We start from the raw sequence: 26793 nt of genomic DNA on the forward strand, positions 1-26793 counted from the left end.
ACCTTATCCCTACTTATAAACTGCTGTGTGTGTGTGTGTATCTATATAAAAGGACAACAGATACACACCAACAGTTTCACTTCGAATATTTTAACTAAAAATTGCAAATGTCAAAGGAAATGTGGCTTTGATAAGTTTGAAAAAGTCCCCAGATTTGTTGCATCCGTTTCTGGAGAAGGATTACTTCCTAGTGACTTGTTTTTATATTCCTGCTATCTCATATAATACTGGAGGTCCGGTTGTCATGCGATTTCTTTTTCTGGGTTAATTGATACTTTATTGAAGACCTGAATCTTCCCTTCAGTTTTCTGCATTTAGGAAGAGTTTTTCCTTGTCTGGTGGGGATTAGACAGGGCATTCTCATCCAGGGTGCTCCAGTGTGGGATTTGTTCATCTTGTGTGTTTGAAAAAATTTGTTGACTCTCTGTGTGTGATGTGATGTTTGGCCTGGGAATGTGACAGTCACTGGAAAAGATGTTTTGTGGTTGGGGAATTCCTTTTGTAAAACAAATTTTGGTAATTATATTGTTTTCTCCTCAGCATTTTACTTATATGTATGAACTCAGAAGCATGCATAAGATCTTAAAAATCTTAGGAATATAAAAAAATTAGATGGAACTGCTTTGATGGAATTATGACTTTATATTATAATGTAAATTTAAGTTATATTTCAATTTATGTATCTTTTTTCTAAAGTTTTGTATCATAGCCTGTTTGTTATGATAACAAGTTCAACTTGCAACATGAATTCAGATGTGTCAAAATGTATGCATTGTTCTTAAAAGTTAGACATTTTGCTCATGAGAATAACAGAACACCTGCTGTGACCTTTTAAGCTGTGTAAATTTCAGGGACTGTAAAATTAAAATATATTCATCTCTGAAATGTGTTTGGAAATTATTTGAAATGTTTTCTGCTTGGCTCTTTTCAGGGGATTTTTGTTATGGAATATGAAGAGATTCATATCTGGTATGAAACTAAAGCATATCATAGTGCATGCCTTTGTTGTATCTTTTTAAAAAAGTAATGTGTAGGGTAATCTCACCTCTGATGCTCCTTGTCCAGGAGCAACAGAAAGCATTATCCAATACTACACCAATAATCGGTTTCCTCTTAGCACTGACATTCTTTGATTTTATCCCTAGATTATGTGGATACTTTCTTAAAGAAGGCATCCAATAGATAGGATTACATTGAAATAATAAATTTTACAGGGTTATTAATTTATTTTTCTCTCCATGATATAAGAAACAGCGAGAAAATACAAGAATGGTAAGAATACTACTTGTTTATCTCTGGAGCCCTGTTTACCAGTGGGATGCTTTACAGCACATCCTTGTACAGAATGGTTTGTATGCTTATCTTTTCTGAGAGATACACCATGAGCTAGGAAGATGGTAAAAAAAAAAAAAAAAAAGGCAGTGATTGCATTTTGATTTGTCCCAAATCCCATTAACCCTTAATGTCTGTTACTCCTGTATAGTTTTGAAAGATACTCCTATTTGAAGAGAGTATCTCTTTAACTGCTTAAACTCTTGCTCTAAGGCAACACTGTGATATTACCAAGTCTGGTTTTTTTCTCCTCATATCTTTTAGATCAGCACAAGCAGGCCATGTCAGGTTGAAGCCCTATTTAGGACAAAAATCTTAGCACTCTCTGTAATACAGTAAAGCACATGAAGAGTGCACTTGTTATCTTTAGTGATACTTGGCGTTTGCTCATACTTGATTTAGTATTTTTTATTCATGAAAGGTTTTTTGATTGGTGTGTGTGTGTGTGTGTGTGTGTGTGTGTGTGTGTGTGTGTGTCTGTGTGTTACCAAAAAGATTTTTAAGTTCCATAGTGGTAGAGGTAGAGGCTGCCTCCCTCCCCCTAACTCCCTTCCCCTTCCTCCCTCCCTCCTTTCTTCCCTTTCTTGCTCCCTCCCCCCTTCCCCTTCCTTCTTCCCTCCCTCCCTCCCTCCCTTTCTTCTGGTAAAATAGATACAAAATTTAGCTTGTTAGCTTTTTTAGTTGAACAGTTGCATTCATTTCTTATGTGTCCCTCATAATACAGGCTAGTTAAGTATGAATTTATTTAGAATATATATTAGCTATTCAGTATAGCAGAAATGGGCTATTGATTCACTAAATTTGCACACCCTTTCACCCCACCCCACACAGTTAGACTGTATTTCCCAGCTGACTTGATGTTAGGTGTGGCCACAAGCCCACTTTGGCCCCTGAATTAAGAGCAGCAATTAGCTGCATCACTTCCGGCCATGCCTCATAAACATCTCCTGTGTTCAGTCCTCTCTCTCTTGGCCCTTCTAATGGCAATTGAGAAGCCAAGGAGATAGTCGAGCCTCTAGAAGGAAGGAGTGTTGGTCCCTGAATCACTGCCTGGAAAAGAGCCACCCATGGAGAAGGAGCATGTGTTTGACTTTCTGTGAGCCCCACATCAGTCTGGTTGTGTTTGTCACTAAGCTCTTGTGGTTCTCTTGCAGATAACCCACAGCTCACGAATCCACTCAACACTGGTTAGAGTGAGTAACTTAGTTTGTTTGAAATTTAATTCTCATTCGTTAGTAATTGGCAATGGGAGTGGAGAAGAGAAAGTGGAACTGAGGAGGGAGAGGTTGGGTGTGATTCCACCTGGAGGGAGGAGCCAATGTGGAAGTCAGTGAGGAAAACTGGGAATGCCCTGTTAGGGAAAAGAGCAGAGAGTTACAGTGTAAACACATTAGGAAAACATCTTGGGAGTTGGAGGAGTAGGGGACATTATGAAATCGACTCAACTCTGAGAGCTGGAGAGGATTTGAAAACCCTTTTGGTTTTTAAAACAGGAATTTTGCCTCATTCTGTATGCGTTTTGTTGTTTCTGCAGGCTTAGTGCACAAGTATCTTGACAAAACATGATATTCGGAAGGTGATATGTTGAAATGAACAGAGTTGCAGAGCCACATGTTTTGTGTACTATGATTTAGATTCATTACTGGAATACTTTCCTGAGTGAGTCATTCTCTTAGGTGCATGGAAATCATTGAATTATGGCCATGTTTTATGCATATGTTAAATACAGTGTATCATATTTTTACAATGCCTAAGTATCGGTGAAATTGACCCTGTGTTTCAAACATTAAAATATTGGATAGAATATTTAAAAAGGAAAACGTTCAGCAATTCCTTTTACTAACATTTATTCTTTATATTTTCAGTTGATAGCATTTAACCTTTTGTGCCTCAATACTGGATTTTATTGGCCAATAAAACAACAAATTGGTAAAATATTTATGGCTTAGACCATTTTTTAAAAAAGCTTTTAAAACAAAGAGTTAACAATACGTGTAAGTTAAAAATATACTACGTGACTGATATGATATTTCCAGTTTTCATATTCTGTGTAAATGATAGCAGAGAGAATGCATGCAGTCACTGACTTCTGAATACTCATGTCCCAGGTCTCGCCAATGGTAGCAATGGTGATAAGATGTGGGGATTTAAAAAAAATATTTATTCGTTTATTTTGAGAGAGAGTGCGCGAGATCGTGAGCAGGGGAGGGGCAGAGAGAGGGAAAGAGAGAGAAAGAGAGACAGAGGAGGAAGAAAGAGAATCCCAAGCAGGCTCTGTGCGGACAGCCCCAACATGGGGCTTGAACTCACGACTGTGAGATCATGATCTGAAATCAAGAGTCAGATGGGTAACCCGCTGAGCGCCCCCCAGGCGCCCTGGGATGTGGGTGGTTTGTACCCATTGTCCACAAGTGTTCCAACTGCACATGTGCTAAGTGCTAAGAGACTGTCTGACCTGGGCCTTGGGCATCATTGTTGTGACTGATTGAAGGGAGAGGTTCTCTTTCTTCCTGTGCATAGATAGCATGCATCATAAAAAGAATACGGCTCTCTTCTTTTACCCTACACTGACTCCGATGCATGTAGGAGACCATAGATATATTGTATATTCGGTGTCCTGGACTCCTATAAATGCATCTCAAAAAGAGAAGTGCTATTAAAGGGAATTTCCAGGACTTCTTACAAGTATAATGTAGAATGTATGCTCTGTGATGTATGATGTAGAATATATGCTCTGTGATGTATAGGTTAGCTGGAACTGTGCTGCACTTCAAGTCAAAAGAGCTAGTCCACACGCATGTCCCTTGCCAGCTCTAAATCTTCGTTTCCTAATCTGTAAAGTCATAATATTTTAGAGTCTTAGTGTTAAAAGTGACCTAAGTAACAATTTGGCCCAAACTTACACTCCGATTTCTTTTATAATGTGTTCAATATGTGGCCATCCAATGAGGTAGAAAGTCCCTAGTCTTACTTACTCTTCTCTCATCGGGTACATACAGTTTTGAAACTCTTGGGGGCTCAGTTGGTTAAGCATCCGACTTCTGCTCAGGTCCATCTCATGGTCCGTGGGTTTGAGCCCCGCATCAGGCTTTGTGCTGACAGCTCAGAGCCTGGAGCCTGCTTCAGAATCTGTGTCTCCCTCTCTCTCTGCCCCTTCCCTGCTCATGCTCGCGCTCTCTCTCTCTCTCTCTCTCTCTCTCTCTCTCTCTCTCTCTCTCTCTCAAAATGAATAAACTTAAAAAACAAATGGAAACTCTTGAGCAAAACATCTCCCTATTCTTTGTGTGTTGACTACTGATGGGGATATTAATATGTGACCTGTCTGTCTCTCAAGTTGAGGTCAGGATCACATGAGCTAATGAGAGTGAAAACAAAGTGATGTTGTTGTAAACATAGTAAGAGTCATGATTACTACTGGGTAGTGCTTTTTCAACTAATGGCTTATGTAGGAATTAACCACCATCTGTATTAGTAAAATTTGTCCTACAATCAGTTAGGCTTTAAATCTTGACAAATTTAATAACTTTTGCAAACTTACCTGTTTGTCAGATGGGGTTGGCCAGGGGCTTCTAGTATTTTTGATACTGCCTGGTCATTGAAAATTAAAAAATCTTGACCCACAGTTTGAGCTACTGGACAAGACTCTTCTTGGGAAGACATTTAGATTCTTATAGTTCCTATTGGAACTAACTAAAAGACCATAATACAAACTGAACTTGTCTTAGGATTGTAAGAAGTCGTTTGCACAGCAGCCCCACCCCCAGCCCCTCATCCACAGTTTGGCTTTCACTGTTTCCGTTACCCGTGGTGGACTGTTAGTTATTGCTGTCAGCCTCTTACTGTGCCTAATTTATAAATTAAACTTGATCATGAGTCTGTAGGTATATTAGGTGTGTTAGGGATATTAGGGAAAAAACACAGTATATACTGGGTTTGACCTGCAGTTTCAGGCACCCCCTGGGGGTCTTGGAATGTATCCTCCACAGATAAGGGGGGGGGCGGCTGTGCATTTCTGCCACATGGTTAGTGTTATTCTTGAATGTAGTGGATAAAAACATGACTGTGTTTTATGTGCTAATAGTGAATTGACAGATTCCAGTGAGTCCTGCCTGGATGCCTTAATAGTTCTCAGTCACACAAAACACAAAGCAGTTTTGGGGTAAGTTTTTTTTTTTTCCTTGTTTTAACAAAAAAAGTTAAAAAATTCAGTGGCCTATTTCACAAGGCCTTTTATTATTAGCATTTTTTTCCAATTGTTAAAACGAATCCACTAACCTAGAAATCTGTTCCTTGAAACACACACATACACACACACTTAGCTCTGCTAAGTGTGCTGGAAATGCCAGTGATTTGTTGCTCTCTCTGTGGCCCTTTCTGAGGGAAGTTCGCCCTCGCCCCCTGTTGTTTGGGGACAGACACACCTGCCCCGGTCAGGCTGGTAAGTGGGCATCTGACCCAAGAGCTTCTTCAAGGGATTGGAGAGGCTGAAGACTGAAGCAGCTAAGAGGTGCAGAGGTGAAGCCCTAGCTCAGGTCGGAGTTGGGATGGCCATCGGGCTGCCTGAAATTTGGAGGGTAGGAGGGAAGAGCCCTTGTGAGCCAGCTGAGGAGCTAGTGGGTGCAGAGAATGTGGCAAAGGCCTCTAATGTTCTGACAGAGAGAGGCTGGGGGTAGAGGGAATAGGAGAGAGAAAGAGAAGAGAGACCAGAGACAGAGACCGACCGAGACCAGACCCTGAACAAGACAAAGGGAAGTAGAGTTGGCGATTTTCCAGATCTAATTCACTGAAGTTATACCTGCACAGCTCTTTTCTTTGGATGAGGTGTTTGTACTCTTATAATAAATAAACCTTTGCTTGCATTAGCTTCAGTGGGGTTTTTCCTGGCAGCTGGGGGAGCCCCAAAAGAGCACCAAGGTTAAAGACGAAATATCAAAGGTACATCTTTGGCTGGTGCCTGCTGCTGAATACTGTTCTGGAAATACTCGCCTTCTTCCATCTCTACATCGTCATAATAATGTATTAAGTAATCGTTTTTAACTTCTGGGCTCTCATAATTTTAAATTCTAAGATAAGCATTATTATTACTTGCTTTGCTTTTGTTGTCAGAAATGAGAAGTGTGTTGTAAACCGATGCATTTCTTTTATTTCTGCCAGGGAGACCCATGTGAGTAGGTCGTCTTCTTGAATCTTAAAGTTTTGGGTCAGGTTTGCCATCACCATGAGGGCGTCAGTGGACGACTGCATTGTTTTGTCTGTGCTGTGTCATGGGCTTTGACCAAATGTTTGCAAGTATTTAAGAGTACACCATCCACTATAGATAGCATTTGGTACCTGGTTAAACCTGTTACGGGGACTTTCCTATTTCACACTTAATAAGAGAATCTCCACTTTCGTACTTCTGTGTCAGATGTGAGCTCTTAAAAAGGTACGATTGTAGGAAAGTCAAGATGAGGGTGCTGACCAGACGTACTGGTGTCTAATTTATGCACAAGTCTAACTGATGCACATTTTCTTAAGAGCTTATTCTACCTGAATTTCTTTCTCTCTGTCACCATCCCCCATTTAGGGAAAGGATAGTCTTCTGAATTGTGATTACACAAAGAAAGCATTCTTTTAAAACCACTGTTTGTACTCTCAACAAATGCTTCTTATTAGAAAGAACTTTTAAAATGGTCTTAATTTATCCCTGTGGACAATGAGATTTTTTGCACTGTTATTGAGATAATGCGAAATGGTTTCAGGTAGTTTAGCAACTGTTGATAGATTTTGCTAAGCACTAATGATCAGATGCTGAAGTCAAGCACATCGTTGTTCCCTTAGGTTTTCAGATCTTACATTCACATCCGACATCCTAAGTTTGGTAACTGAATGGAGCTTTCAAGCTTACAAACACTTCCTCAACTTGATTTTCCTAAGCAGAATCAAGTTCCTGTTTCTGCACCAAAGCATGGCTTTTTATTATTATATGATGAAGACCTCGGCCATTTGATGGTCACATCTTTGAACCTGTTTTCCAAACAATATTATTCGCTTATTTCTTCTGCCCAGTTAACCAGGATAGTTACTATATAATTCTGCACAGTTTTGGAAAAAGATTTATTTTTCTTCTGTAGCTGGAGCCCTTCTTTTGACACAAGACAGTGTCATGACCTTCTTCATATAATAGGATTCACCTGGTTTGAAAGTATGTGGACTCAGCCATGGATTACTGGTCAGATAGTTCCCAAACAAAACATCATTGTATGTCAAACCAAATTCTGGCGTATCAGAATGAACTTTGGAGATCCATTTTAATATTTGAAAATGTTCAATGAGCTGTAAAGCAGAATGCAAAAATGAAATATTTTTATCTTAAGGTAAATTGGTCCTGTGGCCCAGTATTGGTGGCATAAAGAGAAGCCACTCTGCCAGTAATGGATAAAACATATATCTTCTAAGGCAAGACAGACACATAGCCTAGGAAATTGGTGGAACTTCTTGAATGGGGCCATTCCTTGTCAGTGTAATAACACCTACCTTTGGTGGGATCACAGCCTTCTGGTATAGTACTGGGGTAATATTACATTGATACATGTATTTTAAAGTCACAGATTACTTCCAGCTTGAAGAGGGACTCTTTAGTTCTGTGTTCAACTAGTAATTCGTAAGAATATTTTACTCTTTCACATCCCCAAAATAGTGACCAGGGCAATACTTGCGGATGCAAGTACATTGTAGAAGTTCAGACCTATGATTTCATTCCACTTGGAGTTTCAAGGATCTCATGCATTCTAGTCCAGTATTTCAGTGTTTTAGAGTATAGGTTATCAATGGTAGATAAACACTTTATATTTTTATCTTCAGAGACAAAGCTGGCATTAAAATGAATTTACTTCTGATTAGAGAAAAAACTAATCTTACAGTCACTTTTTACACAATGTTTTGTCAGAAAAATGTCACTTTGATATATATATTGGACCTTGATAAGCTGTGCCCTGATGTTATTGAAGACTTTTTTCAAATAGTAGGTGGCTTTTTATGAGAATGCTGAAGTCGACAAACAAAAATATTAAATCAGTTTATGTTCAGATTTTATTTCAGATATGTGAAGACTTTTGCATGGTGCTTGGCACATAATACTTCGTAACTGTTTAATAGCTGACAGATTTTCTTGAAAAAAAATTTTAGAACACATAGTAGGAGATTCTCTTTTAAGTCTAGATGTACTGATATATATGGAGAAGAGTTACATCTGCTTCACTGAAATACAGAATTGAACCAGATGGTCTTAATGAAAGGTCATTCTCTTGGTGATTTGGTATCTTTGAAATGGGTCCACAGAAATCTTTCCAACAGCCATAGCATATTCTTTGAGAATTTTTCAAAATATACGGCACCTTCCCTCAGCAACACTTTAATGAACCTGTAGTCATTCTTTTTTATGGAGTTAAAGAAAAAACATTTTACCAAGTGGACACATTGTTTAATTTTGTTTTGCATTTACTAGATTGCAGTGCGAGGCCAATAAATTAAGCCCAGGCAGTTCTGTTGCTAATTACACACAACTTCTCTTGAGTATCAGATATTCAAATCCATTTTATGAATATGGTAGAGAGAATAACAACTGTAAAACAAAGCAGTGTGCATGTAAGTGACTGTTAGCGTGCATTTCAGAAAGGATAAATGCTCACCATATGGTACAATTACTGTGTCCAAGTTTTCAAATTAGCTTCTCTCATCCTCCTTATTACTGTCTTTAAAAAGAGAGGAAAAAACCCAACATGATTTATCTACTCTGCAGCAGAACTCTTGACGCAAAACAGCAGCCCAGTTCTGTCCAGTTTTTTTTTTTCCCTTAGCATAATAGAGGCTGTCGGACTTTTTTCTACTAATTACTGTGTGAGCCTCAGATGAACCCCCTTCAATTCGCAGGGCTTTGTTAAGGGAGGAGCTGTCAATGTGTCTGCCCGTTTGCAGCTGTGCTGTGGCTTTAGCTTGCTTAACATTATGCTGCTTTTTAGACTTGACAGAAGGGATTTTTTTTTTTTTTATTAAGGCAAAGCAGCCTTGTAGCGAAATGGTTTAAGCAGCTGCATTGTGGGGAAGCACAAAGAAGTTATTATTGTGTCTGTTTAGGGGGGTAGGACGGAGGGGGAGATATTCGGCTGCTGTTGATGCCGATTGTTGACTTGCCATCTGCCAGATAGGGAGAAGAAAAAAATGACAGCTCCAGCAGGGTGTTCAAGAGGTTGTTTGGAGAGACGCATAAACATGTGCAGATGTCGAACTGAATAATGGCTAGAACTTGAGACGGTTTATGATGCTGCTGATGTTTGTGCGTATACAGAATGAATGTATGTGTGGATTTGGTTAACCAAGGGGACATACTAATTATCATTGTTTTCCTGCCTGCCCCCCTCCCCCTTATTTTGTTAATTAGTTTAGGGGCTTAATACTTCCTCTTCCTTCTCTTATTCACGTATAGTTGCAGAAGGCAGCTTCTTGTCTAAACGGCAATGCAAACTTTCTTGTTTCCCCCTAGAGACGCCAGCTAATCGATTTGGTTAATATCAGGTGTGAATTGCGAACCACTAACAGGAGATTTGGGTTAGGAAATCAGGTAGATTGCCGTGTTTTCAATACGCACACGGAGAGTTTACCGGCAGCGTGAACTCTTACTTGAGTCTGAATTGATTTGTTTTAAAGCCGACCGCTAGGGGTGAGATAGAGAGTACCAAATTTATTTTACTAAGTAATTCCGTCCTACTTTGAACTTGGATGTTAGTAGTTGTGAAGCCAAGTTATATGGGAACCGGGCCTCCCTGATTAATACTTTTTCTCTCCGGGGTCTTTGATTCTGTAAACGATAGGCACACATTTTCATCATGGAGTACTGACTTGGCTGTGTGTTTCCTTCTGATCCGTTCTTGTCAATTAGGTGTTGGAGATCTGGTATCTGTAATTTTTTTTAAATGCTATGATAACACTTAGAGTGAATGTTATTAAATACGTTTTGTCCCTTTGACTTTAAATAATTGAGAAGAAACAGTGGTGTTAAGTACAGTTTCTCAAAGGTGTTTATATTCTAGAACAGCAAATTTTTGTAAAATTTTATTTTTTTAAATTTTTGTAAAATTTAAAATCAATCACGATGGGAGTGAAATTGCTGGAACACGAAAAGGGAAGCCTTGGCTTCTCTTTCCCCTTTTTTTCCTCTTTGGATTTATATTATCAAAAAATGTGTGTGGTGTAATTAAAGAGTTTTTACTTTGACTTTTGGTAAACTCATGTTTTCCTAAAACATTTAGGGTATTGTTGCATAATTATTAAGCAAAAATGCCTCCAGTGTGGATGAAAGGCAGACATAAGCGACGGAGCTTTGTGTCCACAGTAATGTCTTTCTGAAAGGACTAAAGGAAGATTATCTGTTGTTTTCTACTCTTCATATAGAAATAGAAGTCAGGTCTATTGAGAAGAACTTTCTAGCTCACTGTCAGTTTCTCTCCAACTGATTCTAATCTCTATTTGCAGAAAAGGCTTGGAGACTCCTCAACTACACCGGACCTTGTCTTTGTCTCCTTGTGTATTTAGTTTTCTCTTTTACTTAGAAGCCCACGAATACGCCCCGATTTTTGTATGTGGAATTATGTACAAGTATCTGTAGTTCCTTAGTCAGTGCTGATATCCCCGCTAAGTTTGGGAGCATTTTGCAGGTAGAGGCGTTATTAAACCGAGCGAGTGTGGTGTGACAGGATGTCAGCGAGTGGCTGAACAAAAGCAAGCCTGTGCGAAAGCAAACTTGTGGTGCCTCTGGCCTTCGTTTGTCATGTCCTGTTACTTCCCATTTCTCAGAGCCATTTACGGAATCTGAGTGGCACAGGCACGTGTACATAGGTGATCACGGGATTGAAGGCAGAGCGTCTTTGAACTCACGCAGACCAGATTTCAGTGGCACTTGGCTTAGATGAGGGACTTCACGAAAATGCCCTCACCTGTTTGAGTGTTAATTTCTTCGCGTGCTGACGGGAGGCAACAATGACCGCTCTTCAGAGATCTCGCGAGGACGCAGTGAGATGACAATAGGTTTAGACTGGCCCCTGGCGGTAGTGTGTTTGTGGTAGGTGTGACGCGTTTGTGGGGCCGCAGGTCTGTAACCGCACTGGTGGGCGTGCTTTTATAACGCTGTGAGTGTTGCCCTGCGAGCATGCACAGTTCCAGGGGCCAGATTAGAGGTGCCAGGTCGCTTTCTCAGAACCCTACATTTATTTAGTGATTTACGATCGTTTCGTAAATCTGCAGGGAAGGTGATTGTTCAAAGAGAATATAAGAGAACTGTGATTTGAGTGAACCTATGTTGGGGGTGTGGTAGGAGTAGTTATTCAGTAATGATTTTATATTGTATCTTATAAAATCGTTTTTCTACTTTAAAGAACTCAGCATGAGATAGCTGAAAACTGTATTTATTCCTTTAATTCAGCGTTAATCTCATTATTTTAGAACTACATTTTGCTCTTCTGTGGCCAGTACTTACGCTGGATCTGGGTTACAATTATTTTTAAAAACTCGATTGTAGAACACATTATAATTACTAAATTTTGTGATTATAGTGAACAACACTAAAAGTAATGTTTTTATCCTCTGACGGAGTCTTGAAACATTGATTGTCCCAACCCCTGATTTTGCAGATGCGGACACTGAGGAGGCTGCGGGCTGGGGGGCGAGGGGGAGGCACTCTTTCCCGGAGGGGAAAGAGGGGGGCTGTGGCCGACGGGGGCGGTAAAATCAGCGTAGCGTGGTGATGCCCCCACGTGTGCAGGTGGTTCTTTAAGGCTTTTCCTTTAAACTTGCTGTTTCTCTCTGGCATCCTCTTTACTAAATAGTACTCACTAATTTGGGGTGAAGAGTCAAGGAATGCTGTACCTGGGAGAGCGAGCGGTTCATAGGACTGGGCATGACCACTGCTGCTTTGGTTTTGAAGGATAAATTGGTTATACGAAAAAGCAAACCCTCAGTCGGAATGCTGTAGAACACAACGCTGGCTTCTTCTCAGCACGCTTTACTGTGTAATGGCACACGGTGGTAAATGCCAGTGTTTATATACAGATAGGTGTTGCCGTTTAACTCTTTAAAATAATGTCACATGTGCCCAGAAACAAGTTACAGTACCAAAGAGGCGGCACTGTCCCCACGAAACGTAGCGTCACAGATTAGGAGGAGAATGTTCGACAGTGAAGACATTATGAGTGAAATTGGTACTTGGTGTATTTTCAGGGTAATCCAAAAACCCCTGAGGAATTTCTAGCTTTAATGGTATATAGATGTATTTGAACTGTGCCTCAGAAAAATCCTGCATGAATAGTAATTTTTAAAAATATTGGCCAGTATGTTGAAAACAGAAGAGTATTTCTCTGTCTGACATATTCTTTAAGGCATCTTGCTAAATGTTTTGGCTTAAAATTTTTAATGTGTTTTAGCTTCAAGAAAATCTGATTAAAGATGTTGGTAAACTTGGTAGCACTTTTTAGAACAGAAGATGATTAAGATACAAAGGCAGAGAGGCATAAAGCGTGAAGTTTGTGTAATTTTTTGGCTGGGCAAGTCATTTATTTGCTTGAGACTAGAACACAGCATCAAAAGTTCATAATTTTATACTTTTAAGTGAAAGCACATAGAACAGCAGCTGGTGTTTCCTGGCATCTTTCTGAAGAGATATTTAAACTTAAGTATGTATATTTATTATAGAAAAGAATTTTATGAAATGACCTTCTGTCCCTTCTCTGCATTTATTATATTATGTTCAACTGACTCTTATGATAACTGTTGGTGCTTTTTAAAGGACCAACAAAGTAAAATAGGATTTGGGATTTAGGAATTTTTTTCTTTGACCTTCACATGTCCATAGGGTAGTATAATTTCAAAAGAACAAAACTGTTTAATTCCAGTAGCACATATTTCAAGAACCTCGTTTACTCAGAGGTGTGCCAGGTGATGGTATAGTTCCTGAGTAGAGAATTACCCTTAACTTAGGGAAAGCAAGGGCTTTTCTTAAAAGTAAATACACATGCTACACAAAAGTGTATTTCCACGATGTGAAAACCACACGTCAGCAGATCTTACCATGTAAAAGTAAAAGTTTGTTACTTAACCTGCTTGTAATAGTTTTTCTCTCCCTCAGTACACAAGGCCACTCACTGTAAGAAAGCTCTCTGGTTTAGGCTGGGTTCTGTGGGGCCATGGGGGGCAGGGAGGAGTTGGTGGGGTGCAGTTGCACAGTAAGACTCCGACATGAGGATCAGCACATTTTATACCCCTCAATTCAAAGTTTGCCACGACTGTATCATATAGGGCTCGTTACTCCATGTTTTGTATTTCAGACAAGTGAAGGCCAGAAAACTTCTCTCCTACTTTGTGTGACATCGGTGCTTTCTGAGAAGAAAAGAATAAAACACCCAATACACATTGCATTAGATTCTGGAAAGTGAACTGATAATCCTTAAGCTATGGGAAGAGTTTTACACTTCGAGAATCAGCGTGAAAATTAGGTTGGCGCTTTGACCCTACACTACCGATTCGTCACCTGTCTTCTATTTTATTAGTAAGCGAGGGGGTTGTAATAAATGGGCCTATTGGTTGGTGGCTGCTTGTAAGAAGACACCCGATCACCTACCGTTTGGGGCTGAGTGTTAATCTCGTTGAATTAGTTTATCTTTACCGGAAGGTTTTATGTTCTGGTGTCCTGCAGTTTTTAAGTAACAAATTATTCTACAGAGGCCATTATGATAGAAACGTAATAGAACTGAATATTTATGCAATGGGGAATCACTTTTATAATTTTTCATTTCAGTGGATTTTGAATGACTTTCATGACTGATGCTCCAAGTCGTTTTCCTTTGTGATGCCTTGATTTTCAGAAAATCTTTCCTTTCAAACTTTCAGGAAACACTTGAAAACAGGCTTTATTATGCTTGTAGAGGTGTAGGTAATGATGAGGAAAGAAATACTTGTGTATAATGAGAAATATACCCATTTAAGGTTTTTTGGTTTAATTTTTTTTACAGATTATTTGTTGTTGGAACGGTAGGTAGATTGTTTTAGCAAATTTCCTGTCTGTGTGTTAGGTAATACTGCCCTCAGAGGGCCAAGGTAAGTAAATTCATTTTTAACATTGAGAGGCAGCTTTTCAGCTGTTTGTCTGATCGATAAGCTTGCCTTGGGGAGGAGAAATGGACTTATTAGAATAATTGAATAGTGTTTGATGTGTCCTGTTCTTTTGAAATGTTCGCTTTCTCTGCGCTAAGTGTGCTGAGCCCCTTAAGCACACTCAGTTCTTGCCTCAGAAAGTGATAGCAGACGACTGGCCACAAATTGCTAAATTAGGTCCGTTTACAAAAATGATGAGAGAATTAACATGGGAAAGTTAAGATGATTTTACTTGGGTGTCTTTTGCTTTTCGTCTCTTTTGATCGCAAATATTCTGGTATTCGAAATCATTTGAACCACACTTTGAATACATAGCCACATTCATTGAAATGGAAACATATTCCCTACAGTTTTATCGACTTAAGCATAATCACATCTTAAAATACAGTATAAAGTCAAGAATAATTGACTTCACTGGATACGTAATTGTTAGATGCAAATATAAAATATACTAGAAGTTGAAATACAGTATTCTTCCTAAGTGTTTATAAAAGTGTAACATTAATGTATGGTTTAACAGAGATCTAAATTCAGAATGTTTGAGGTCCAGTGATAATTATCTTGCACAATAAAAAAAGAAGAGTGAGAAAGCCCTGGTGTCAAAGTAATGAGTTGTGCGCCCTTGCGTTTTGTATGTGGTAACGTTTTTACGAGATACTTTGAAAGAAACATTGAGATGTTTGGTAGTAAATCCCGTGGCGTGCTTGATTTTTTTCCCCACAGAGTAACTTGATAGTGAATCAAGAAAGGCTGTTTCTGTGACAGCATTATCTGTTTTTAGCAGAAGATTTCGATTGGGGGAGCATAAATGATATGTAATTCATTGTTGTCAGTAATAGTGGGGGATGAAACTAGGATACAAGCAAAGTGAGTAACAAATTGAAATTTATCCGCAAAAAACCAGCACCTCCTTTGCCCCACAAACGTGCAACAGTGATAGGCCGGCCAAATGATCCGAACAGATTACACTTTATTTTAAATACTCCACTTACTTCTGTGGAGTTTAATATGCTATACGTATTAGGCACTCGCTACATCTTTGTTTGTTTGTTCAGCTATACTCTAAGATGTAAACCATACTTTATTCATTTGACAAATGCTGGGTAATGTGTATGAGCCAGAGGTTGTTCTGTGTACTTCATAAGTATTCATTTATTTCCTCCAAACTGTTGTCCCCATTTTCCAGAAGAAGAAGCTGAGGCACAGAGAAATTAAACAGTATGCGTGGCGGCACACAGCGAGTTAGTGGCAGAGTGGCAGCCTTTGAACCCTGGGCTCCCCACTTCTGAGAGCTTGAGCAGCCTGGCAGAGTGGGATTGTGTTTACTTCACTAGATCTTTGTTCAGATCACAGCTTTGGCCTTTACTTGTTAGCAGTGTCTCAGAGCCTCAGCCCCGGTGGGCCAAGTGAGGACACCTGGCACCTGTCTCTCCGTGTTGCGGCAGGGGGGTGGGGGGGGGCAGGTCTCGTGGGTGAAGCCCGAGAACAGTGCGTGGACCTGTGCACTTAAATGTCCTTTTCATGCTGGCTTTCAGCACTTCTGTTCACCCCTTAGGTGCTGGGAGGCAAGTCTCGGGCAGGATGCTGCCTAGGAAAAATGAAGGGGAGGAGAGAAGGGCTTAGGAAGACCATGGATTCAGCCGTAGAGTGAGTTTGTGGTTCGACTCAGTGTCGTTTTGGGGTCTTGTGCTCTGGAAATTTACTGTAGGAGATACTCCGTGGGTGACAGTCTAAGATAAAGCCCTATTCTGTTGTGTTGGGGTTTTTTTGCTAAGGCAGCGATCTGAATATCGGGCTGGGAGGGTTGAATTACCTGAGGGTTTTTCCAGAGGACACAGCCTCTTCCCCGTGAGCAGGCACTCCTGTCGACTCCCGACCACTGCCCTGGGGAGGCACTGATGGTTGTGTTTGTTCTCCATCAGATGTGTTCTAACCCCGTATAGGTTGTGTTCGAGTGAGATTTCTGTGTGAGAGAGCTTTCTGACATGAGTATACTTCACACAGTGGTAGGTTTATCTGTTCAATTAATGATAAATGCCAGCCCGCTCTGGGGTAGGTGCTGGAGATACATGGTGAATAGGTTTCTGTTATGGACTTGCTGCCTCCATATTTGATATTTACTAAAGCTCTTTGCTGTATATGCAATGTAGGATGTTACGCTAATTTAAACACTTAGAGAATATCCTGTGTCGAGATGGAAAATATTTATAGTAAAGAAGCTGTACAATTTTGTCTTTGAAAACGTCCATTTCTTCCAAACTGTTTAAAGTTCTGTGGCCCCAGATACTTGGTTAAAATAGTCCAGGAATGACCGTGTGTTTGACGCAGTGTGTGGAGTCGGAGACTTTTTGCTATCATGCAGAAAGCAGATTAAGAAGAAAGCTCTGCCTTCACAATCTACAAGGGTGTAAATGTAGGCAAAATAATAATTTAGCTCACATTGAACCCAGCAGGAAGCTGAGTGCAGATTGAGTAATTCTCCACAACATATCTACTGCTATGTAAACTAATCTCATGGTTTATTCTTCATTAAATTGCCAAGATGCTATTTTTCTGTTGGCTAGTTTGTGTGGATGTTTTGCTCTCTCTCTTTGTCTTTCCTTCTCTCTCTCCATTCACCTTGCTTTTCTCTCAAAGTAAAACTTACTGCTATAATTCTAGTAAGATGTTCTTATGTTTCAAAGAATAATTAGTAAGTGTCACATTTTTGGTTTAAAGTATAATGTTGTCTAAAAATACTAGGAGGGAACCTGGGTTTGATGAACTAATTTACAGAATACCTTGAAACAAATACCATAATGCTTAAGGATAGATGGTCATTGTGCAGTTTGCTGGATGACAGAAGATAAAGCAGATAAAGTACTGGAGGACCTTAGAGACGTTTGCATTGTAACATCTTGTGGTATTCAGTGCAGTACTTTTCTTATCATTGCTTCAGCTTCAAAGCAAAACATGGAACCCAGCCTTCTTTAGGAAGTAGATGTGAAAACCATACCTAATATAAAAATGACAAGTTCATGCATTATGCAGTGGAAGCAAAATTTCTTGACTATAATATACTTTTCAAAATAATCACGAAGGAGCATATGTGGTAAAGCAGAGGAATGTGGGTACATCTGGAAAGCTTTTAAGGCATCTTGGAAGCACAACGCAGAAATCACCAAAATTGTAAACACCTTCCATCTGGTCAGTTGCGGTGGTAACATTGACCAGGACAAGAGCAGACAAATCTCGCAGTGACCTTGTGTGACAGCCAGACAGCCAGCGTGAGATCATCATAAACGTCTGAGTGTTTTGCAGTATGACCTCATTCACCAATACGATGCAGAAAGCCATGAGAGAAATAGACCGCACGGGCACGGTCCCGACACGTGAAAGCTCAGGTGTGTCACATGTCCCGCTGGGTGAAAGCAGCATCGTGAACCGTTCCTATGCCTCTGCCAGTGTTGTCACGAGGCTTCAGAGAGGAGTGGGTGCGGTGCCTTGTCTTGGAACCCACACAGCAGCAAACCAGGTCTGCATGCAATGCGGAAGGATCCTCTGCTGATACTGCTTCCAGCCCCTCTCCCCACGGTGATGCGTCAGACGGCGTCACCGAGAACCACCATCACCAGGCACACTGGGTGCTGTTTGGAGAGGCCAGGCACGGGAGATGTTGCCACCCTCCATGACTTTCTAGACCGCTAAAAACGACGAAGAGAAGCGGGAGGATTTTTCACTTTGAATTTTATTGCTCGGTCGTCCACTTTTCTCCAGTTCTCTCTTCTCCCAGCTGCCCTACTGTAGTTAAAGCTCCCTGCGGGCAGGTGCTGTACCCGTCTCACTCGTTCTGTACTCACGGAGCTCCTGCATATTTTGACACCCATTCCGGACTTCTGAATGAATGAATCGATTAGAAGCCATTATCTCCGGTTCTAAATAACCGTGTTTCAAGAACCTTGTTCTTTGAGCTGTGAGCGTTACCTGAAAATGAAGGAGCTGGGGTGCTTCTGGCATGTTTAGTAGACCCCACCCAGTCCTGGGAGACCATCAGAACACAGCCAGAGCTGCTTGATGAGGGTCCAGGAGATCTCACAGAGGACACCACAGAAAGTAACGCTTGGAATTTTGCCCAAGGGCAAGGAAAGACTGTGCTTGAAAGGTCTTGTTAAAAGGGGCGTGATAACCCAAACATTGGGGTTTGTAGAAGCTGGAAACCCCAATCAAGATATATTTAGTAAGCTCTTAGCATATGCAAAAGTACTCTCATTTTTTTAAAAAAAGTTACCAGGTTGTCCCCATGCAGTTGAAAAATTGTTACTATGCTAGCTCATTGCAGTGTAGATAATATAAAAATAATTCCTTAAGATTATTTTCAAGACATTTGTAAAAGAGGATGATGATAATTTCATTGAGAAACTCTACTTCTTTCATTCCCTGAGAGGCATTCTTAGGGCTTTTACTTAGAACTGATTGGAACAGAATACTCGCAATCCACTCTAGAAAAATGTAACAGACTCTTTCAGAGATGGCAAATGTTTTGTTATGTTTATCATCGTGCGTTTCTGCAGTAACTGTATTTGGCTTTAAGATCTTTAAGACATGGTGCATGGTTGTGAATTATATATTCAGTATTTATTTATTTGTGGTCCTAATATTTCTTTATGGAAATCTATTAGTGGAAAAGGATTCTGCTATATTTCTTTTAGGTAATGCATGTGTATTAATTTGGTTGATGTCGGTCAGTAAGCAACTAAATACTTAACTATACTGTGAACCTCAAAATTAATAGATTTTATACTGATATCAACATGAAACCTCTTTCTTGTCTTAGGTAGAAATTGTCCCATGAAGACTTTTATTTAAGACTAATGATTTCTTAAAGTCCTATAAATTCAGTTTGAAAGCTGCCATATTTTTGGCTTAAAAGCTCTTCTTTGGAAATTTAAAATTATTTTATTTTCATGGGACAGTACCCTGTGTATATCACTTAATAAAAATAATTCAGAGGGGGCGCCTGGGTAGCTCAGTGGGTTAAGCATCTGACTTTGGCTCAGGTTATGATCTCACAGCTCATAAGGTTGAGCCCCGCATCAGGCTCCATGCTGACAGCTCACAGCCTGGAGCCTGCTTCAGATTCACTGTCTCCCCGTGTCTCTGCCCCTCCCCACTTGTGCTCATGTGTGCTTTCTCTCTCTCTCAAGAATAAATAAACTAAAAAAGTAATTCAGAGATATCTAAAAGATACCTAAAATTTTAGCTCTGTTTTTGGGAAGACTAGTTACTCTGATATCCTCAAGAAAGAAGTATTAAATCAATGCCGTGTTTTGATATGGGATAGCCTTTTCATTTCTTTAGGTAGGATTCAAGTTTTATATACCTGCCGCTAGTTAAAGAGATGTTGTTTTGGGGTGAGAGAGTACATTTACTACAGGTTTTGCCTGTTGCCTCATCTATGTCAATCTTCTCGAGTAAGCGCAGTACGGATGAGTGGAGTATGGAATGTGAGGTTGGAGAGGTATGGTAAATGGCATCGGTTCCACTTAATAGTAACAAAACCTGACCCGTGCTGTGCTCAGGTAAGCAGTGTCCCACTGTGTCCTTCCGGGAGCTGCTACCACGCTTCTCGTTTTTCAGATCGGGGCGCAGGGAGCAGTTCCTGCAGCTGGAAAGTAGAGGAGCCAGGTTCAGACCCAAGGTGCCAGGCTGCAGAGTCCTTGCCCTGCAGCACGATTTCGTCTTACCTGGAGCCCTTGAAGGGTGAGGCGGAGTGGGGAAAGAGCTGAGCCTCACTGGAGAAGTGTATTGATCCTGTATTGACCTTGACTCTCTCAAAGAGAGAAAGGCACTCTCTCAAAGGTGCCTTCAGTAGAGTTTCTTTTGCTCTGAAAAGGGGACCCACGTGCCTTATCACGGTGATAATATGGCCAGTTTCTTTTTTGTGTGGGCTCTCCCCCTCCGTCAATCCTGAATTATTAACATACCCATCCAGTGTGGCTTTTATCTATTCATTCTTCCTCTCCGAGACAACAAAGACAGATAGTAACATAGCTTGAAAATGTGTGTTGTGATTAAACGTGGCAGTAGAACATACATATATATGTATATTCTCAGGAAAGCTGAGCCCGCAGTTCTCCTGGCTTTACGATGAGACGGTGGTGCCACCATGCACGTGAGAATGCCCTCACCTCTTCCTCAGGGAGTGGTTAGCTTCGGAAGCCTGTGTCACAGCACGGATGAGTGACTGTTAGTCATGTTTAAAAAGCCGTGTCACCCGTGTCTCTGACAGAAATTAGAATTTCAGTGTGTCTGCAGTACAATTGTTGATAACCGGCTCTTTTGTTTTCTTCATATTTTGTCCAAGGAAAGTAGCTTATTTTAAAGCTGCTGCTTAATTGTATCATCTAAATTCTAAATGATCATGTGTATGGGATTCATGACAAACAGTGCTATAGTTGTACCAATTGCTTCTCAATCGGATTGTCTCTATATGTATTTCAGTAACATCTTCGTGACTTCACCTGACTGTTTTCAGCATAGCCCAGGACAGTTGGCTGGGCCTCCAGTGGATGAATGAGCGTTCCCGAGCTGTTCTCGGCCAGTTCTTCTCAAGGAGTTAGGGTCAGGACCAGGTTCTGGAACACAACCTAGCCTTAAAAATGAATGAACGAATGAAGCAAATACTCGTCAACATGATTCATTTGTGAGGATACCAGCTTTTTTCCGTTCGTATGTCTGAACAAATCTCAGCATTTCCTAGTTCTAGATGTAAGATCATTTGAACGTTTTAATCAGTCTGCTTTTAGTCCTTAGATGTACGTTCCTAGCTCCTACTCTGCACTTTTTGATGATATCAGCTTTAAAGGTGCAAAGGTGATTCTCAGCAAAGTGCTGATGAAATAATCTGTAGTGTGCGAGGATGAATGTAAGTTGAAGATTATTAAATACAAATGTGATTTGAGATCAGGTAGGACGTGAACACCGTCAACTTGGTTGGACAGCCCTGAGCTGAACGCATCTCCTAATAAAGATGACCCACAGGGGTACTCATTCAGAATATTGTAGGTGGAGAGTTAGCATGGATTTAAACTCCCACCATCTCCCATCTGAGGTTGTTATTAAAGATCAAGACTGAGAGCCAAAATATTATTTGTACTTGGTGGGGAAATCAAGAATGTTCTGTATGGCCACACGCGCTCAGAAACACTGAGATTTTTTTATTTGTGTGTTTGAAGAGATTACAGGAAATAAATTATTAAATAATGTAAGAAAGTTGGCAGAAGTCCAGAATCTGAAGTGATTGTAACCAAGAAAACTGTGAACTCTAGTGAACAGCCTCCTCCAACCCCGCATTTCCTAAATAGGACTCTCTCCTATTTATAAGAGTGAGGTGCGTTTCTCCCTTTGTGCTCAGAAGGTATTAACTATGTGTCTCTCTACCACTGATGCCAAGAACTTAACAAATCAGTAGGCATTTTTTTTTGGTTCTGTAAACAAGCCTTCGGTTGTGGTGCTAAGAAACTGCATTAAGCTTTCTAGGGCCACTGTAACAAACTACAACAAATTGGGTGCTTCAAAACAAAAGATATTTATCGTCTCGAAGTTCTAGACACTGGAAGTTCGAGGTCAAGGTGTCGGGTCATACTCCCTCCAGAGGCTTCACAGGAGAATCCATTCCTTGCTTTTCCAGCATCTGGTGTCCCCAGGCAGTCCTTGGCTTGTGGTGCACCATCAAGTCACATGGCCTTCTCCTCGATGTCAGAGCCCCCCCTGCCTCACATTTACACCTGCTTCCGAGATGCTTGTGATTGGATTTAGGGCTCACCCAGATAACCCAGCATAAGTTCCTCTTCTCAAAACCCTTAACTTAATCACGTCTTTTGCCATAGTAGGTAATTTTCCCAGGTCCCTGAGATTAGGGTGTGTCCATCTCTTTTGAGGGTCACCATTCAGCTCACTACAGAGGCCAAAATCTCAGGATCCTCGTTGGGAAATATATGTGTTTTGATATTGGAACCAGCAGACTTCAAAATACATAAAGCCTCCAGCCAAGGAGTGTGAGAACTAATTGAAAGGGCCCTTAACTAAGGTAGATTGAAAGCTGGGAAGAGGTGGTGTTGGAAATACCTATCTAACATCGAGGGTGTGGCCTCGATGCTTGCTGAGGATTGATCATGACAACGCGCCGTAAGCTTTGAATAGGAGCCCCATAAATGCTGCTGCTTTTTTAAACAAGACTTTCTCCCCATTACAACAAAGCTGTGTCTTAGATAGTTGAAGCCTATGGGCTATAAATATAAAAGTATGATACAACTTGGTTTTAATACATATAATACGTATAAATTTAGGTGTAAATGCCATGTTTAAAATGCAAGCTGTGGTTGACTTTTAGCAGTCTGGCTTAAAAGGATCGGAGGCAGAGAGGGTACCTTTGTTCCGGGCACTTAGCCCCATAAAAGTGAGGACTTTTGGGCCATATTTTTAGAGCAGCCTGAGAGTGTGTGCCTTATCCAGACTCTCAGCGAGGAGAGTGTTCAGGTCCTTTTTCATGACCGGTGGGACAAGGTCCGATTTTCTTGGGAAGCCCCAGGCTGCAGGAACAGTTCTCCTTTTCCACCAGTGTGCACAGTTTCCTGCCGTGGTATCGGGAAAAGCTATGACCTTTTCTATCTCTTGAGCTACGAATCTTCTTCTTTTGTTCTGGGCCTGGGTTGGTGGCAGTAAAGCTTGCTTTTATGCTTTATTCCCTCCTTGTGAATTTGTGTCCCCGGTAAGGCCCATTTCTTTGGCAGAAAACGAATCTCTTCTCAGTTCCACTTTTGGAACTAGAAAATAAATATTTAATTAGGCCAGCACAACATGCTGTTGTATGAACTTGACTTGAGAATGTCAATGGGAACCTATAAACGAAAGGATCTGCTTTCAGGAAGTATTCAGAAGGCTTCTCCGAGTTTTAGGGGTGCCTGAAATCTCATGTGGTCAGGAGTATAAACTCCAAGAGTCAAAATCCTTGTCTTTTTTATTTGTCCACGACTGTCTCCAGCATACAGAACAAATAAATAAATGTACTCTAAACATCTTCTCAGGAAGTTTATTCATATTATAAACAAGAGTCAAATATCAAGAGTGTTCATTGAAAGTTTGAGATCCACTGTGAGCTTCATGTGATAGTATAATTGTTGACCAATTTAACTGAATCAACTCATTATTAACCAAAATTTGTGAGAAATAATACTTATTTCTATTTTGTCAAGAAGGTAAATTTTGACTTTTAATCCTGTGTGAATGACTACTGCAGTGTCTTGGTGTAATCTTTCTGTGTCATGGGTGCACAATAGATTTATTTTTAAGAGAGCTTTTTGGCAACCAGAAGTCCTGCTTGTAGACCATATGAAATATTTGAAATTTCCTAAGACTTGCTTAAGAAAAAAGAAGATTTATGTGGTGGTATCTCATGTCTCGCATCTGAGCACGTAAATACTTAGTGGCTGATAGGAAATTATTCTTAGAGATGAAAATTTGATGTTTATTTCTTTTAATTTCATATTTCTTGAATAAGTGTTTTCAGTGCTTTCATAAAATAAGAAATAGTGCTATCCCATTATTTCTTCTTTAAAATATTTAAAATGATGGGGCGCCTGGGTGGCTCAGTCTGTTGAGTGTCCAACTTTGGCTCCTGTCATGATCTCATGGTTGGCAAGCCCTGCATCGGGCTCTATGCTGACAGCTCAGAGCCTGGAGCCTGCTTCAGATTCTGTGTCTCTCCCTCTCTCTGCCCCTCCCCTGCTCACACTCTCTCTCTGTCTCAAAAATAAATATAAACATTCAAAAAAATTAAAATATTTAAAATGAATTTGTTTTGTTTTACCTTTGGTGTAATTATTAAACTATTGTTCATTTTTTAGCCTGGTAGACTTACAGCATCTTATACCGATATGAATCTGTTCCTTTACAGTAGCATTTGAAATCTAAATACTCCATCACTAATTAGAGAAGTAATAGCTAATGATTTTAAGTTTTATGTAGGAATCCATAGATAAAAATAGAAAAATAAAATAATACGGACAGTCAAGAAAGGAACTTCCTTCATCTTTTTTGATGGGAACTGTGGGTTTATTAACATTCTGGTTTTATAAATTTGGCATGTGTGTATCAATATTTGGGCCATATTTTTTCAGTAAAACAAAGTGAGGAGGGGAATCAGGTTTTCTTTTTCTTGCCCTTTAAGTTCTTTTATGTGCTGGGATATTTGTATACGTATCATTCATTCATTCATTCGTTCATTTGGTAAATCACTATTAAGCTCTGTCAAGTAGCAGCCCTAGGCTGGCACTGACCCGGAAAGCATCACTGCAAGGAAGAGGACTGACAGCCCTTAACCACCAATGGGGAAGATCAAGTTTTCAAGCAAAAATTTGAACATGTCTGCCATCGTGAGCTTGATGGCTTCCCGGTGCTTACTTTTCTGATGATACTTGCGTAATACGGTGTGTCAGTAGTGGGAAGGTCAGTATAACTCAGCAGACCAGTGTTTTCTAAATGCCCACTGTATGATGTCACAAAACCATGCATATGTAAAAGATTCATTTGACCGGTGGATTTTCCCACAACCCGGTGTAGGAAGTTCATGGATATGGTGTCATCAAACCACCACCTGTCAAATGCTGATGTAGTATCAAAGAAAGATCACTGTAACTGTCAGAATGCTCTTCCCTTTTCCAGCTTCATACCTGTTTGAACCAGATTGCTTTCCTATGTTTTAAACCAAAACAAACATACTACAATAGATTGAATACAGAAGCAGATAACGAGCACCTGGCTGTCTTCTATGAAGCCAAACATCAGAGAGATTGTTAAAACTGTAAAGCAGTTCTCTCTTGCTGATTTTTTTTGTTTTAGAAAATATAATTTTCATAAAAATATATTAGCTATGTTACATGCAATGAGTTTATTGTTATTCTTGAAGTGACAGAAGAATTTAAAATTTCTTTTCAGTTCCTAATACAATAAATTAGACGTGATCTACATTAATGGGCTTGTGGGAGTTCTCAGTAACAGTTAATAGTATAAAGAGGTGTGAGGGAAGGACCTTGAGAATCGCTGATTCAGAGGCACACTGCATATCTGAAATGTATGTTGGGGTGAGATTATGGAAGGGCTTACATTTCCTGTTAAGAAACTTGATTAAACAGTAGGGAGTCAGAATATTTTTGAGCAGACAGGTGATGCAATCAAAGTGGTACACCCAGGCATGGGATTAATCTGGAGGTGGTAGACGCATTAGGACGGAAGGGGGTGAGTAGGAATCGGGGTGGTCACGGCACAGCAGCAGAAAGGCAGGGTGCAAGGGCCCCTTTCAGGCTAGGCTAATAGGAGACTGGGGAAGGCAATACTGACCGAGCCGAAGGGGAGGCAACAGCCAGGTGTTTGAGCTTGGGTAACAGTGATCAAGAGAAGAGGCTGATTTGTAGGGAAAGTTGGGCTGTTTTCAGTTGTTTGCAGTACTGTGATTAAACATTTGATATTGAAGAACCAGGTAGAAATACCCAGTAGAGAGGGGACAGTTTTGAGACCAGATAGCCTTCCATCTCTTATGGTATCACGAAACACCTGTTTCTTAAAATTAAGAAGAGTCCCATATTAGGTAAGCAACTTGTGATCTGGTTGCTAAAAACTTACTTTTTGGAAGAGAGGTGACAGTTTATGTTAAAATTTGATAAAGTGCATTTCTTGACAATCATGTGCTTGGTATTGTAGCACGTGTTCTCACGGTTATTAATGTGTGTGAGTGTGTGAATGGTTTTTAAGCTCTGTTCACCCATGTTCCTTCATTTCCTTGACTTATTTGCAGCATTGTAGAGAGGATAATTTCCCTATTCAGAACAATAAAATGTTGTTAAAACAAGTTACGATCAAGATTTAACAGTGAAAACAGACTTTCCCCTCTTTCTTCTTAAAAAATGACACAATTAGTCAGTAGTACTTGGAAGATAAACATCCATTTCATGTTCCTCCTTATGATAAGTGTTTTTCATCGAAATTCCTTGATACTGTGTGGATGATTTACCAAGGCTTTTTAAAATGGTTGAAATATGCTCTAACAGCCCATCTGATAAAATGAAAAACTGAACAAAATGTGTACTCAGATGAATGATTCTCTGAAGAAATAATGGTGCAAATGAATTATCAAAGTGTGAAATCATTAAAAACAAAACATGTTTGAGTTTTTATTGAATCTTAATTGCAGGCTTATGTATTTTCTTTTGTAAGCTAAGTTAAAAGAAAATTGCCTAACTAAATTCT

General features: G+C 40.1%; 1 protein-coding gene across 5 annotated transcripts in view; it reads left to right on the plus strand.

Moving 5' to 3' along the window:
* AKT3 (AKT serine/threonine kinase 3) overlaps positions 1-26793 on the plus strand; it is a 306832-nt gene that overhangs the window by 108071 nt on the left and 171968 nt on the right. The gene's annotated exons all lie outside the window — the stretch shown is intronic.

The sequence above is a fragment of the Felis catus genome, chromosome F1 (genome assembly GCF_018350175.1).
Source record: "Felis catus isolate Fca126 chromosome F1, F.catus_Fca126_mat1.0, whole genome shotgun sequence".
Taxonomy (NCBI): Eukaryota; Metazoa; Chordata; class Mammalia; order Carnivora; family Felidae; genus Felis; species Felis catus.